Raw genomic sequence first — 13,156 nt, forward strand, 5'->3', positions numbered from 1 at the left:
AGAGACAGCCAGCGAGAGAGGGAACACAAGCAGGGGGAGTGGGAGAGGAAGAAGCAAGCTCATAGCGGAGGAGCCCGATGTGGGGCTCGATCCCGTAACGCCGGGATCACGCCCTGAGCCGAAAGCAGACGCTTTAACCGCTGTGCCACCCAGGCGCCCCCAGTGTAACCTTATCTTGATTATATCTGCAAAGACCTTATTTCCAAATAAGGATACTTTCACAGGTACTGTGGGGTACAACTTTAATGTATAATTTGGGGAGACACAAAGCCACAACAAAGCTGAACAACAGATTTGAGCAGGAAAAAGACAAATATTTGAAGATAGATTAATAGAGATCCAGTCTGATGAACAGTGAGTTAAAAAATATGGATGGGAGAAAAAAATAGCAGAGCCTCGCGGACCTGTATAATACAATAAGCATGCCAACATATGCACAAAGAAAAGTCCCCAGAAAAATAAAAGACAGGGAATGAAATATAAAATAAGTAAAAGATAAAATAAATAAAAGAGAGGGACAGTGAAAATATGTGAAGTAACAATAGCCAAAATCTCACCAAATTTCATGAGAAACATTAATAAAAATATTCAAGAAGTTCAAAAAAGTCCAAGCAGGATAAACCCACCTCATAATAAAATTGTTCAAGGCCAAAGACAAAGAGAAAATCATGAAAGCAACTAATCATTTACAAAGGCTCCTCAATTTTATGGCTAATTTTCATCAGAAACCAGAGGCCAGAAGGCAGTGGGATGACATGAAAAGTGCCAAAAGACAGGAACTGTCAGCCAAGAGCTCTGCATCTAGCAGATGTCTTTCAGTAATAAAGGAGACGTTGAGACATTCCCAGATAGCATCTGAGAGAACCCACTGCTTTCACAAGGCCTACAAAGAAATACTAAGGGCCCTTCAAGCTGAAATGAAAAGACAACAGAGTAACTTAAATCTACATGAAGAAATAAAGAGTTGCATAGGTTAATATACAAGAAAGTGTAAATATATAAGTATGTATATGTTGGCTAATGAATTTAAATAAAAAATATAAAAGTATGTAAGATGTGTATAATTGTAAACAATGTATTATTTTCTCCTGATTTAAAAGGCACCACCTGAAGTCAATATTATAAACATGCTGACGAGCACACAGTGTATAAAGATATAATTTGTATGACCATGGCAATAAGGGGAGGGTGTGCATTGAATCTACATGAAGGTAGTTTCTATATGCCATGGAAATTAATCTGGTATTAATCCAATTAGAATGTTATAATTTAAGGTGTTAATTATAATCTGAGGGAAGCTACTAAGAACATAACCCAGAATATATAGCAAAAGAAGCACCATGGAAATGTATTCGGTACGCTAGAACATAACATAAAAAACCGGTAATGGAGGACTATTAGAAAAGAGATGACATATACAGCCAAAAAACCAAACCAAAACAAAAAACAGATACCAATGCTAGCTGATTAGTAATTAAATATTCATGGATTATATACTCCAATTCAGAGGCAGATATTGGCAGAATGGATTTAAAAAAAACCCTATAATCTCCATTTGCTGCCTATGAGGGAGTCACGCTTTAAGTCTAAGACAGAGAGGTTGAAAATAAAAGGAAAATAAATGCTAAGCAAGTAGTAACCAAAAGAGAACGAGACTGGCTTTGATAATATAAGACAAACTTTTATGACATTTTTCTTCTAGAAAAAAAAAGGACATTTTATAATGACAAAAGGGCCCATCCTTCGAGATTATGAACGTTTTACAAGAGAACTCCAAAATACATAAAACTGACAAAAATGAAGAGAAACAGACCCCTCAACAATAACAATTGGAGACTTCAATATTCAACTTCCAATAGTGAAAAGTCATTTCTTGTGATGCTCACAGGGTGGGAGGAGTAGGGGCTGAGATCCATATTTCATGGTGCAGGTACTGAAATTTAGAGATTAAGTGACTTTCTCAGAGTTGCAGCTCAACTGCAACTGAATGATGGTTCTGAGTCAGGGGATACAGACGGTTCCCTGGAGATAGAGATCCCTGATCACCTGAATACGAGATCAGGTCCTGGACACCTGAATTGAGCCCTTTCCTCACTCCCTTGCTCATATCCTCTTGCCCCAAGGTTTCTGCAGGCAGACACCTGGTATGTCAAGGAGGTGCCTGCACCAAGAGGATGGCTCAAATCCTGACCCAACTCCTGGCTCTGTGTTTCAATCCCTGACTCAAAATACATTGTCTTTCCTCCAAATGAAGAACAACCCCTGATGGAGTGGGGGGATCTGAGCATGTCTCCATCTCCCCTCACTTGCCCCCAGCACTTGATTCTATCTGCTGCCTTTCAGTGAGACTCCCTGGTGGTCAGGTGATCACCCTGAATGACCAGTAGTCTGCTTGCCTCCCAACTGGCTCAGAACCCAGGACATTCTAAACCAACTGCCCACGTGACAGTTGCCCAAAGAACTAGCTTCGTCTTCAACTGACCAAACTTGGATGATGAGCAGTTCATTAACTAGGAGAGGGGTCTGCCAGGCTGGACTTTTGTGGCTTAGTGGATGAAATCTACACACCTCCCGTGTCTCCCTGACTATCTGACCCACCCTCAGAGCAGCCACTACGGAAGGCATGGCTGAGAGCAGGAAGTAGCCACACTGGCCCTTGAGTATGCACCTTCCCTGCTCACTCCTTCCTTTCCAACATCCAGTGTCTTTTGTACAAACCACAGTCCTTCTTCTTGAATCTAATTACTGATTTTACTCCCATGCCATCTTCAATGGAGTAGTTAGTGGGGGTGATATTTGTGGCCCTACCATGTTGTTTGGTCAGATGCCCATTTCAATGTGGCTGAACCACTGTGGGCACAGCCAGCAGAAGAGTGGACAGCCAGCAGATCTTCTTAAACACAAATAGTTATATTGTGAATCCTGTGTTTGAATCCCTTATGATCTTTCTCTTTTTATAACCTGAGCCACAATCCTAGAAAACATACTGAAAATAGAACTGTTGATATGCAGCTGAGAGAAGACCCTGGGAGCACATTCATTCATTCCTATGCTGCACTTCTGTTCTATGAGCAAAGAGGGGTATTATGATCTGTGATGGGGCTGTGATTTCATGAGGATGAGACAATGTAGAAAGGCAGCACAGCACAGGGACGGAGAGAGAGAGCATGAGAGCTGGTGTCTGGTGGCTGGTATCAACTCATGCTAGAAGACACATGTACCTGGGAAAGTTACTTAACCCCTTTGTCCCTGGTTCCCTGTTCTGCGGCATGAGGCCTATTTACTAGTATTCCCTTATGAAGCTTAATATAAGACAGTCCAGACAGCACCTGGAGAAAATGACCGGTGCTGCGTAAGTGCTGTGTAAGTGTTCCAGCATTAACTGTCTGCAAGAATAAGCAAGGAATACAGGAGTGGCTGCCTCCGGAGAGGAAACTCGAACAGATACAGGGCAGGGGAGGGTGCAAGGTGACATTTCAGCCCTCACATGGGCATGATGCTTTACAGCTCATGGAGAGTATCTGTCATCATTTCCTGTCATCCCCCATCATCCTCATGGGTTATGCAGGGTAGGTGCTGTGACCCCTGTTTTGTGATTCATGGCTCTAAATTGTAGAGATTCTAAATGACGCCTGGAGTCACAAGGCTGATGACAGATCTGAGATAGGAAAGTAGTTGTTTCCTTGGGGACAGAGATCCCTGAACAACCCCTACCGCCTCCCCTGAGTCCTCCAGATCATGTGCTGGACTTCTGAACCAAGGGCTACCCTCCCTCCATTCCCCAAATTTTCCTGCCCCAAAGTTGCTGTCAGGACATAGAAGGTGCTGGAGCCAAGAGAAGGGCACATGCCTCCACCCAAACGTTTCAATCTCTGACCCAAAAGCTATGATATTTTCCTGAAAGGAAGTCCCTTAACAGGTCGGGGGAAAATCCCTCCTCCTCCCACATCATCACACATCAGCTGCCTCAAGGCAGACCGACGGTGTGACCAGTGGGCTGCTTGACTCCTATGTGGCCCAGAGCCCAGGATTTTCCAAGCCAACTTGCACATATAACTCCTCTCTAATGAATCAGCTTGGCCTTCAAGAACCAACCCTGGATGAACCACTAGCTAATGAGGAAAGTGACCTGATGGACTGGTGCTTTGCTGGTTTAATAGATGAAGCTGACATGTCCTCCACTCTCTTCTGACCACTGATCTGAGCAATAGCCTGAGCAGGCAGAGCCTACACTCTGAGTGTGCACTTCCCGCTCCCCAAACTCTGAAGTCTCTGTAGACTCCTCACCCTTCTCTAGACCTTGCAGTTGCAGGGAGAGAGTTTCTTCCCTCTGCCACCAAATGTTCATTCCACCAACCCAATGGCATTGTCCCTTCTCACCACTGTCCCAGGCAGCACCCAAACACCCAGTAATCCTGTTCACATCAACCAATGGAAATCACTCCATGAAATCCCAGTTTCAATCCTTTATAAAAACTCTGTGGATTTATAGAGCGTTGATGTTTGGTTTTGGATCTTGACATCTACGTTCAGAAGAGTTAACCTGTGATTTCCCTTTACTGTGATGTCTATTGCTAGGTGGCATCCAAATTCTCCTGATCTGATGAAAGCAGTGTAGGTGTGTTCCCTCTGCATATGTTCTCTGGAAGAGGATGTCGGAGAGTGGCATCACTTCTAAAACACTTTGTAGAAATCAGAGGAAACGATCTGTGCCTGAGTTTGTTTTGTAGGAAAAAATAGTTTTACATTTGTTTTTTAATTGATGTTTACTTTACATATTGTAAAGCCCGCGAATCTTAAATGTCTAGCTTTATGGTTTCCTGTAATATAAATGCATCTGTTGCCAACACCAATTTGACACACAGAGCATCTCCAGGACCCTGGCAGCCTCCTATAGAAGGAGTTAAGAATAATATCTAACTTATTAGGTTACATGAATAAAATCATCTACTCCATGTATAGTCTAGGCACAACGATTACACATAATTAGCTCAGAAAGAGTGTGGCAGCGTCCTTGGAAGGTAGTTATGTTGCCTGTATCTACTATTACCACCACCCTGTCTCCGCTTTTGTGGCCGCATACATTAGCGGTCACCCCAGTGTTTGGTTGGTTTTCCTGCGGTGCCAACAAGGAAGTTACGGAAGCAACGGAGAACATGTGCACTCGTTTGCTTTACCATTTTCATCCCAAGTGCCCTGCACTCACATTTCCTCTTCCTGTTCTTCTTTGCCCCAATTTGCTTTGTCTTTTCCTTCTTTTGAGTCCATTACAAAAAAATTTGTTCACAGCTGAAAGGAAGACAAGAATCAGGCATAACCAGAGCCACCCAGGGCAGGTAACCATTAAGTGGAGGATGCTGAGAGCAGATCCAGAATTCCCGGGGCCCCTCCAGCAGGGACCCTTCCGACTCCCAGCCCAGCTCCTGGCTGGGGCCATTCAGGGCTGCGCAGCAGGAGTCCGTGGTACAGACCCAGCGTAAGGGGCCAGAGCAACACTAAGAATGTGAATGAGGTAGGCTGCAGGAGGTTTTATAGACATTGATCCAAGGACCTTAAGTGCCTGTATGAGACCACATACTACAGGATGAGAATTATAAAGAGGGAATGGGGGAAGAGCTACAAAGAGGAGCTTATAGATAGCAAAAACAAAGTGAAAAGAGATGAAAGAGGAAATAAACTGCATGCACAGTTTTGCTCCCTGCATGTAATCCTGTGCATGGATAATTGTAGGAGTGGGGAGGAGGAAGCCTTGGGAAAGGACGGGGACAGTCAGGGTTGGGGTGAGAACTTGGACCCACTGCTCCTGGCAGGATAAAGGCCGACCTGGGGATGACTCTGTCTTCCCCTCTGCAATGAGGGAATGGGTCTCTGTGATCTGCAACATATTTTTTCCCGCCTTCAAATTTCATAACTGTGACCATGAATGAACTCCTGTGTCATCTTGTCCTTACAAGAAGGCAGTCACCATCTGCATGCATTTCTGTGTGTGATGTTGCCTTCCTCAGTACTCATGACTCAGTACTCCCCTTCCACTTCTCTCCACTATTTAGTGTTCATCGTCCTTCTCCGTGTCAGCCTCTACCAGCCATGTTATTTTAAAATATGGGGACACCGGAGGAATGATCATGGGTACACTGCCACCCTCCCTCATCAATCAATTGATCAATTAACCAATCCATCCAAACCCAGGGGGCACCTGTAATGGGACTGGGGTTTTGTTGGGCCCTATGGGACAGAATGGCAATGAGTTCCACATACTACCTGTCCTGGGCCTGGGGTAATTGCAGTTACTTGAAGATCGTTCTCAAAAAATCCCATAGGTTTCCTAGCCCCCTTGAGAGCATGAACATGAAATCAGAAGTAAGCTAACTTGTCTAAATTCCCTTAGTCTATACGTGGGGCAACAGGGGCTCTACAGCTGATGCGATCACACAAACACACACTACCTGCCGGAGTTTGCCCTGAACCTTGGAAGGACTGGGAGGGTGGGCTTTGGGCAGGCCTGGGGTAGGCATGACCAAGGTGTGGGGGGCAGGGCCAATGTGTGGCTGAGGCAGTGGGTTCTGAGAGGAGCACTGACTCCCTGCCCTGCTGCCCAGAGAGAGGTCGTGTCCTGTGGTCAATGCCAGGTCACCGGGTCAGCAGGGCTGTAAAAGCTGGTGTGTGAAATGGGCCCAGCAGCTCCTCATACAGTCCTCTAGAATCCCTGCCGGCCATGGAGGGTCTCCAGGGCAGCTGCACATGGGCCTCTTTCAGATGGAAGCACATTCACAGTTCAGACTTGGGTGAGGTATGGAGGCTGGGATGAGCTAAAGCACATTGGAGCATATGCATAATTTCAGAGGAAAGATTCTTCAACTCACCTAGCTATGGAAGTGGCCTTTAAGGAGGAGCAAACAGGACAGGAACATAATGTTACTAGTCCTATACGTTAAAAGGGAGAGAGTTGACCTCTCATCTACCTCCTGGCTCATGCTAGAACTTTGTATCCAGATTCAAGTGTCTGTTGGGTCGCACCAGATTACATCCATCAAGGTTAATAACAAGAAAGATACCAAAATCCCAAGAGGTGCTAATGAAACAGAACCTAAGCTTTGACATCTGGCAGTGGGAAAGAGAAGGAAGTACAGGTTTCAGGGGAAAGAATTTTTTTTTTTTTTAAAGATTTTATTTATTTATTCGACAGACATAGAGACAGCCAGCGAGAGAGGGAACACAAGCAGGGGGAGTGGGAGAGGAAGAAGCAGGCTCATAGCGGAGCAGCCTGGTGTGGGGCTCGATCCCATAACGCCGGGATCACGCCCTGAGCTGAAGGCAGACGCTTAACCGCTGTGCCACCCAGGCGCCCCCATGGGAAAGAATTTTTAAATAGGAAAGCAAAAATGATTGCAAACACAGCACACCTGATGCTTATGGACTCCATTCCTCTAATATGTCATTAAAATATGAAATGAACAAATTAGACTTGTACATATATTTCCCTACCCTTTCTGCTTTCCTATCCACCTTCCTCAGTCTCCAGAGCAGCAGGTGCAACCCAACTGTACCCGGAACCCTCTTGCATTGCTTCCTACCTGAGTGTTGTTCCCTACCTGGAGAGTCATCCTCCTCACTACTGGAATCTTGAATGCTCTCCACAAGAAAATCTATAGAAACACAAATATGATATATAGAAACACATCAATTAGAGGGGCTCACCCTTTCCTCCTCCTCTAGTTGAGGCTGTGTGGGTCATACGGCATCAACCTGATATTTCCTGTGGGTTCTCAGAAGTTCTCTATACTTGGTGGAGTCAGAGCCCTTCAACAAGAATTGATCACAGTTACAAACCTTCGAATGAGACAGAGATGCTGAATGAATCAGCTTTCACACTCTCAGTTCTACAGGCACATTGCAGCTCTTACCTCCAAACTTACCACCTGAGATTCAAATTAGTATGGGCACATTTGAAATGTGGCTAGTGTGAGTGAGCAATGTGGTGTTATTTTAATTCGCTGAATGTTGGTGTAAAATTAATTATAAGCAGACACATGTGGCTAGAGGCTAGCACCCTGGAGAGCACAGTTCTAGAATCCAAAGATGAAAAAGAGGTCACTTGCCCTCCGCTGGTTGTTTCTTGGTTGTAGTTTGCTGGCCTGATCTGATCATTCATGTATAGGCATTTCTGGGCTCGTGCACACATGACGGGCACAACTTAAGACTCTGGGACACTAAACAGTAAGGTCAACCACCAGGTCCTAGAGGAAGCGACCTACAGAAATCCCAATGTCACTGCATAGAAACAAACAAACAAACAAACCCTAAAATATATATGGAACCACAAAGGACCCCTAATAACCAAAACAATCTTGAGAATGAAGAACAAAGATGGAATCCCCCCACTTCCTGACTTTAAAGCATATTACAAAGCTACGGTAATCCAACAGAATGGTACTAGCATAAAAACAGGCCGGTAGACCAGTGGAACAGAGCAGAGAGCCCCCAAATAAACTCACACGTACATAGATAAATGATCTGTGACAAGGGTGCCAAGATTGCACAATGGGGAAAGTAAAGGAGGCACGGAGTGAACACTGACACTCCCTAACCCAGCTGTTTAGGAGATTTGCAACAAGGGTGATGGGCACCAAGCTAAAAGCCAAGTTTTACTTTAAATTCCTATTTGCCACTGTATCTTGGGTATGGACTTACAGGATTTGAGCATTTCTCATGGTATGGTGATGTCATAAATCACATTAAATTATCTTCCTGATTCTTAACTGCTCTGGGCCATGTACAAGCAATGACCTCAGCTATGACAGATGTTGGCCTACACTGTCCTACATGGGGCCTCTTAGCTCTCAGAATCAGTGGACTGACCAGGAGCATGTGGACTTTCTATGTGACTTTCACTCTAATGACTATGTCAGAGCTGGCTGTTAAATCCATCTATAGTTGTTCTGGGTTATGTGACCACTGAGGCCACCTTATAACGTGGTCAGTGTTTGGGAAATGTGTACACTTTAGTACTTTGGGAGTGTACACGGATGCTGAAACCCCCCTGCTCTGTGACTAATGATCCCGTAGCTGAGTGATAAGTGCAGATCAGTAGCACAGAGCATCAGCAATGGGGACACTGGCCTAGGTCCACACTTTGACTTTCCTACTCAGGAGGTCAAGACCTGGGACAGTCTTTTCTGCTCTATCTCCGAGGAAGGGAACATTCAACAAACTTCCAGGCACAGTTGTGGTGATGGAGGAATTCGGGATTGTATGAGTAGCTAGGGAGGAGGACTGGCTCTTCTCCTTCCTCCCACATACAATAGCTGATGACGCTTTAAGATTCCTTAGTTCAGGAATGAATATGAGAGTCTATATCTTTTACGTTACTGTAGGAAGTAAAAGAACAAACCACACTCTTGGGCTCTAAAAGAAAAAAAGGGCTTTAATATAATAATATTTGAATTTACCACTTACTATTTAAGAGAATAAATATTGCCCCCCGTCAAATAACTAAATAGATGGGAGGAAGGGGTGTGGAACACATGGGGCGCATGCACCGCAAATCCCCAGCTGCTGAGGAATCCCTGCAGGGCCACTGGACACTTGCTCAGCCCTGAGGTTGACTGCGGCTAGTTCTTCTCCTTCTTGAGTGCTGCTGACCAGCTAGGACCGGGGCTCCAGCTGGCAGGACAGGGTGTAGCTAAGGACAGAGGGATACCTGTGAGTTGCCCAAGAGCTTCCATTCAAGAGTCCCTGCCAGTGTTTGCCCACAGCTGGAGTCAGGCGCCCCGGCAACAAGGCCTGAGGCTGCCCAGGGAAGGAGGATCCCAGGAGTGGCCAGCAGAAAGAGTCCACCCCGAACCTCACCGACCCAGATCCTGATGGGCCTCACCTCTCAGCCTCGCTGAGCGACTCCATAGCCTGGAACCAGGCCTGAAAAGGATCCTCGGGCTCTAGGGTGTAATTCTCAGCAGCCACCTGGAGCAGCACGATGTCCGTCATGACTTGGTATTCCTGAGCAGAGAGAGAAGCACAGGATGTATAGGGAGCCTTGGGGGGGGGGTGAGCGGGAGCTGCAGGGTCTGGTGAGGGTTGAGCAGCAGGACCGGGCACCCATCCCAGGTCCTGGCACACATGGCCACCCTCCTGCCTAGAGATTGATCCGGTCTCCACCTGTTCTCAGAGGTGAATATCAGTAGCCTCTCCTCCGGGAAGTTCTCCTGGATGCCATGCGTCTGTCCCCATCTCCTAATGGGATGGGTCTTGCACTGCTTTCTTCTCAAGGGATCCCAGGAAATGTGAGGTGGAGGGGATGGAGCCAAGCAATGTTCTTCCCAGGGACATCTCTGAGGCCCACTCCCTACCCTTCCCTGCGGGAAGCGCCACATATGCTCACCTTATTTCTTTTGTGGTCGTTGATCTCATTCCCGTGGAAAGCAGACAAAGTCCATCAGAATGAGGCCCCTGGTTCTTAGGAGCACTTGATTCCCATCCCTTCTCATGCTGCACCATGGCCAGGACCCGTGAGGGGGCCGTGCATACACAGATAGCGGGCCTGGGATCTAGGCCAGGCTCTGGGGTCCAGAGAAAGGAGGACATGGGGCAGATGGACTGGCTACAGGTCGGGACCCTGCAGCACCACCCTCTCGGAAGACAGTAGGGGAGGCCGAAGCCTCAGGCAGGAAGGGGCTGCTGCGGCTACTGAGGTGCTTGCTGACGTGGAGGGTCCTGACTTCATTCTCCCCCCACGGGCAAACTCACCGGGGGAGGCTGAGGTCCAGTCAGACAGACCTAATGCAGCCCTGCCTTCAGGAAGCTCTGCTGCTTCACCAGTCTTCGGCACCGGGAGCCGTGGCCTAACTGCAGCCTCACCTCGCTCATCCCTGAGATGGGCAACAGCCCCCAGGCTCACAGGGTAGCCGTGAGGCTGTCATGAGGGGAGGTTTGCCGAGTCCTGAGAGCTCAGGGCTCAGTACAGGGGCGCTCTGCTCCCAAACCTCCGGATTCTGGTCCCTCCCCCACAATCCTCAGGCTCACCCACCTCCAGATAGTCCTCCATTGCAATATCCAGCATCACCAGTTCAGTGAGGAAAGTGCCAAGTTAGGGGACAACACCCTGTGTCATGAGGGGGAGGGTTGGGATGAGTCCCTGCTCTCTGGTGCCCACAGGGACCCTCCCCTGAAAATGCTGCAGCCTCCTCGCCCACCCCAGTTTCCCACATGGAGCAGCCTAGGACCCTTAGCAGTCTCCCCTCAATTCCCTTTCCCCTCACCCTCCAAGAACGTCATACTCTTCCTAATCACCTCCAGGGCCTGCTTTTAGAAAATCACAGGGTATATAGCCCTGGGCTCCTCCCCATTCCGAAACCCATTCTGGATCCAGCTTTCTAGACCCTCCTTCTGGTCACTTTGAAACAAGAATTTTAGAAGCAACAGGAAGTGGAGCTGGAGTTGAAGTCCCACCTGTACTGATTTGGAGGCTTCCAGCCCTCAGGGAGAAGCCCCTCTCCTCTGACTTTGGAGGCCCTGGGTCTCAGGCACACTCACTTTCTTCTGCAGCCTCTTCTTCTAGGCTCTCCGGAGGGCCATCACCAGGGTGGCAGATTTATTAGATGGTTGCTCCTGTAGGGCCAAGGACAAGATCCTTGAGACCATAATACCCTCAGTCCACTTGCCCCCACCATCTTTTAATTCAGACCCTAGATATCTGACTTAAGTCAGCTGATAACTGATAAACATTATCCTTAAGCATGCCATGTGTGATTCTAGACAAATCTCAGCTCCAACATTCACTCTATGTGTGACCCTGAGCTTGAAGTCTGGCCTCCCTGAGCCTGTTTTCTCATCAGGAAAAGTGAGAATTCTACCTACCTCCCATCGTCTCCTGAGGACTCAGTATCGTATTACTATCATTATTGTTGTGGCCCTCAACCCATCCCATCCCCATCACTGAGCAGAGCCCTGTCCTCTGGGCTTTCAAGGTTTGTACAGGTGTCCATCTGGACTAGCTGTTGACACAGAGAGACAGGGTGTCTAGGCTAGGGAATCTGGTTGAGCAGCACCTGGTTGTTCCACCCCCAACGGAATCTTCACCCCAGCCTGTCACCACATTCATGCCAAAGGCTTCCCCTCTCCAAGGAATGCTTCAGGCCATTCCCTATTTCATCCATGCAGGACCCTGTTCCCTCACACCCTTCTTCTCTTTCCAGACCTGCACCTTCCATGCTACCTTGATGACTAGTTTCCTGCTCTGTGGGTTGTCTTCAGTGCCCAGCTTTTTAAAGTTTTGAAAGCACTTCCTGAATAGAGGGAAAGGAGGCAGGACGATTGGAGGAATAATGTGGCAGGGTTGAGTGCAAGTCCCTTTTATTTGAGAACCCCAAAGTGTCAAATTGGCTGGATAACAGTTTTCTCTGGGTTCCTCTGAGCACTAAGGTCTTTGTAGGACATGGGACAGAGCTCTGATGTAGGTCATCCTATGACTCCATTCCCATATTAATTGAGCAGCTCTGTTTTGGTCAATTTTGGTTTCAATTGGGCAGAGTTTAGTGGTTGTAAACACATGAAAATATTTATTCAGCTCAGCCTTGTGGGGGAACATTTAGGAAAACTGATTTCTAAAGCAGGAGACATGGTGGCCTATTCTCCAGGGAGGCTGAGAGACCCGCCTGCCAGCCCAGGTCCTGTAGTCAGGGATTGCTGCTTCCCAGGAGGTCCAAGCTGGCTGAGGGGGAAGAGGACAGGCCTCTGGGAGATCCCTCATCTATCCTGGTCCGTCCATGCAGAGAGACCGTCTCACCTGGAAACTTTCTCCCATGTCTTCTTGAGGTGGTATATTGAGACAGTCTGCAGAGCCGAGACGATGGCATTCAGGGAGTAGTAGTTCTGCAGGATTTGACAGGCCTGGGGAGGGAAGAGAATGAGCTGTCATGTGGGTAGTGGAGGCTGATTTTCTCTAGAGCTTCAGTCACCCTCAGTTTAAATCACTCCTCCTGGATGAAGCAGATGTCCAGGGACCTGCCGAAGGGCACACGTGAGGCCCAGAGAGTCCCACTGCTGGGAGAGAAAGGATTTTACCTCACTCCAAGGAAGAAGTCAAGGAGGAACTGAGCATCCCAACATTGGGCCATGCAAGTCACAGTCAGCCTCTGGAAGGAAGAGCCTAGGGACTGCA

General features: G+C 47.4%; 1 protein-coding gene and 1 long non-coding RNA gene across 9 annotated transcripts in view; one reads left to right on the forward strand and one right to left on the reverse strand.

The window, feature by feature from the left end:
- LOC125282066 (focal adhesion kinase 1-like) overlaps positions 1-13,156 on the forward strand; it is a 424,568-nt gene that overhangs the window by 160,765 nt on the left and 250,647 nt on the right. The gene's annotated exons all lie outside the window — the stretch shown is intronic.
- The window catches only part of LOC125282090 (uncharacterized), a 106,164-nt gene that overhangs the window by 17,625 nt on the left and 75,383 nt on the right, over positions 1-13,156 (reverse strand). For 2 of the 8 annotated variants that reach the window (XR_008959666.1, XR_008959665.1), the window contains exons 5-9: positions 12,782-12,885; positions 11,446-11,604; positions 11,024-11,098; positions 10,379-10,909; positions 9,875-9,996 (exon numbers count right to left, since the gene is read on the reverse strand). This is a non-coding gene — a long non-coding RNA (uncharacterized LOC125282090). Of the gene's footprint in view, positions 1-169; positions 7,647-7,698; positions 8,272-9,874; positions 9,997-10,155; positions 10,258-10,378; positions 11,099-11,445; positions 11,605-12,781; positions 12,886-13,156 lie in introns of all 8 variants that reach the window. The other 6 variants (XR_008959664.1, XR_008959662.1, XR_008959659.1 and 3 more) reach the window with 6 other exon arrangements.

Source organism: Ursus arctos, unplaced genomic scaffold (assembly GCF_023065955.2).
Source record: "Ursus arctos isolate Adak ecotype North America unplaced genomic scaffold, UrsArc2.0 scaffold_16, whole genome shotgun sequence".
Taxonomy (NCBI): domain Eukaryota; kingdom Metazoa; phylum Chordata; class Mammalia; order Carnivora; family Ursidae; genus Ursus; species Ursus arctos.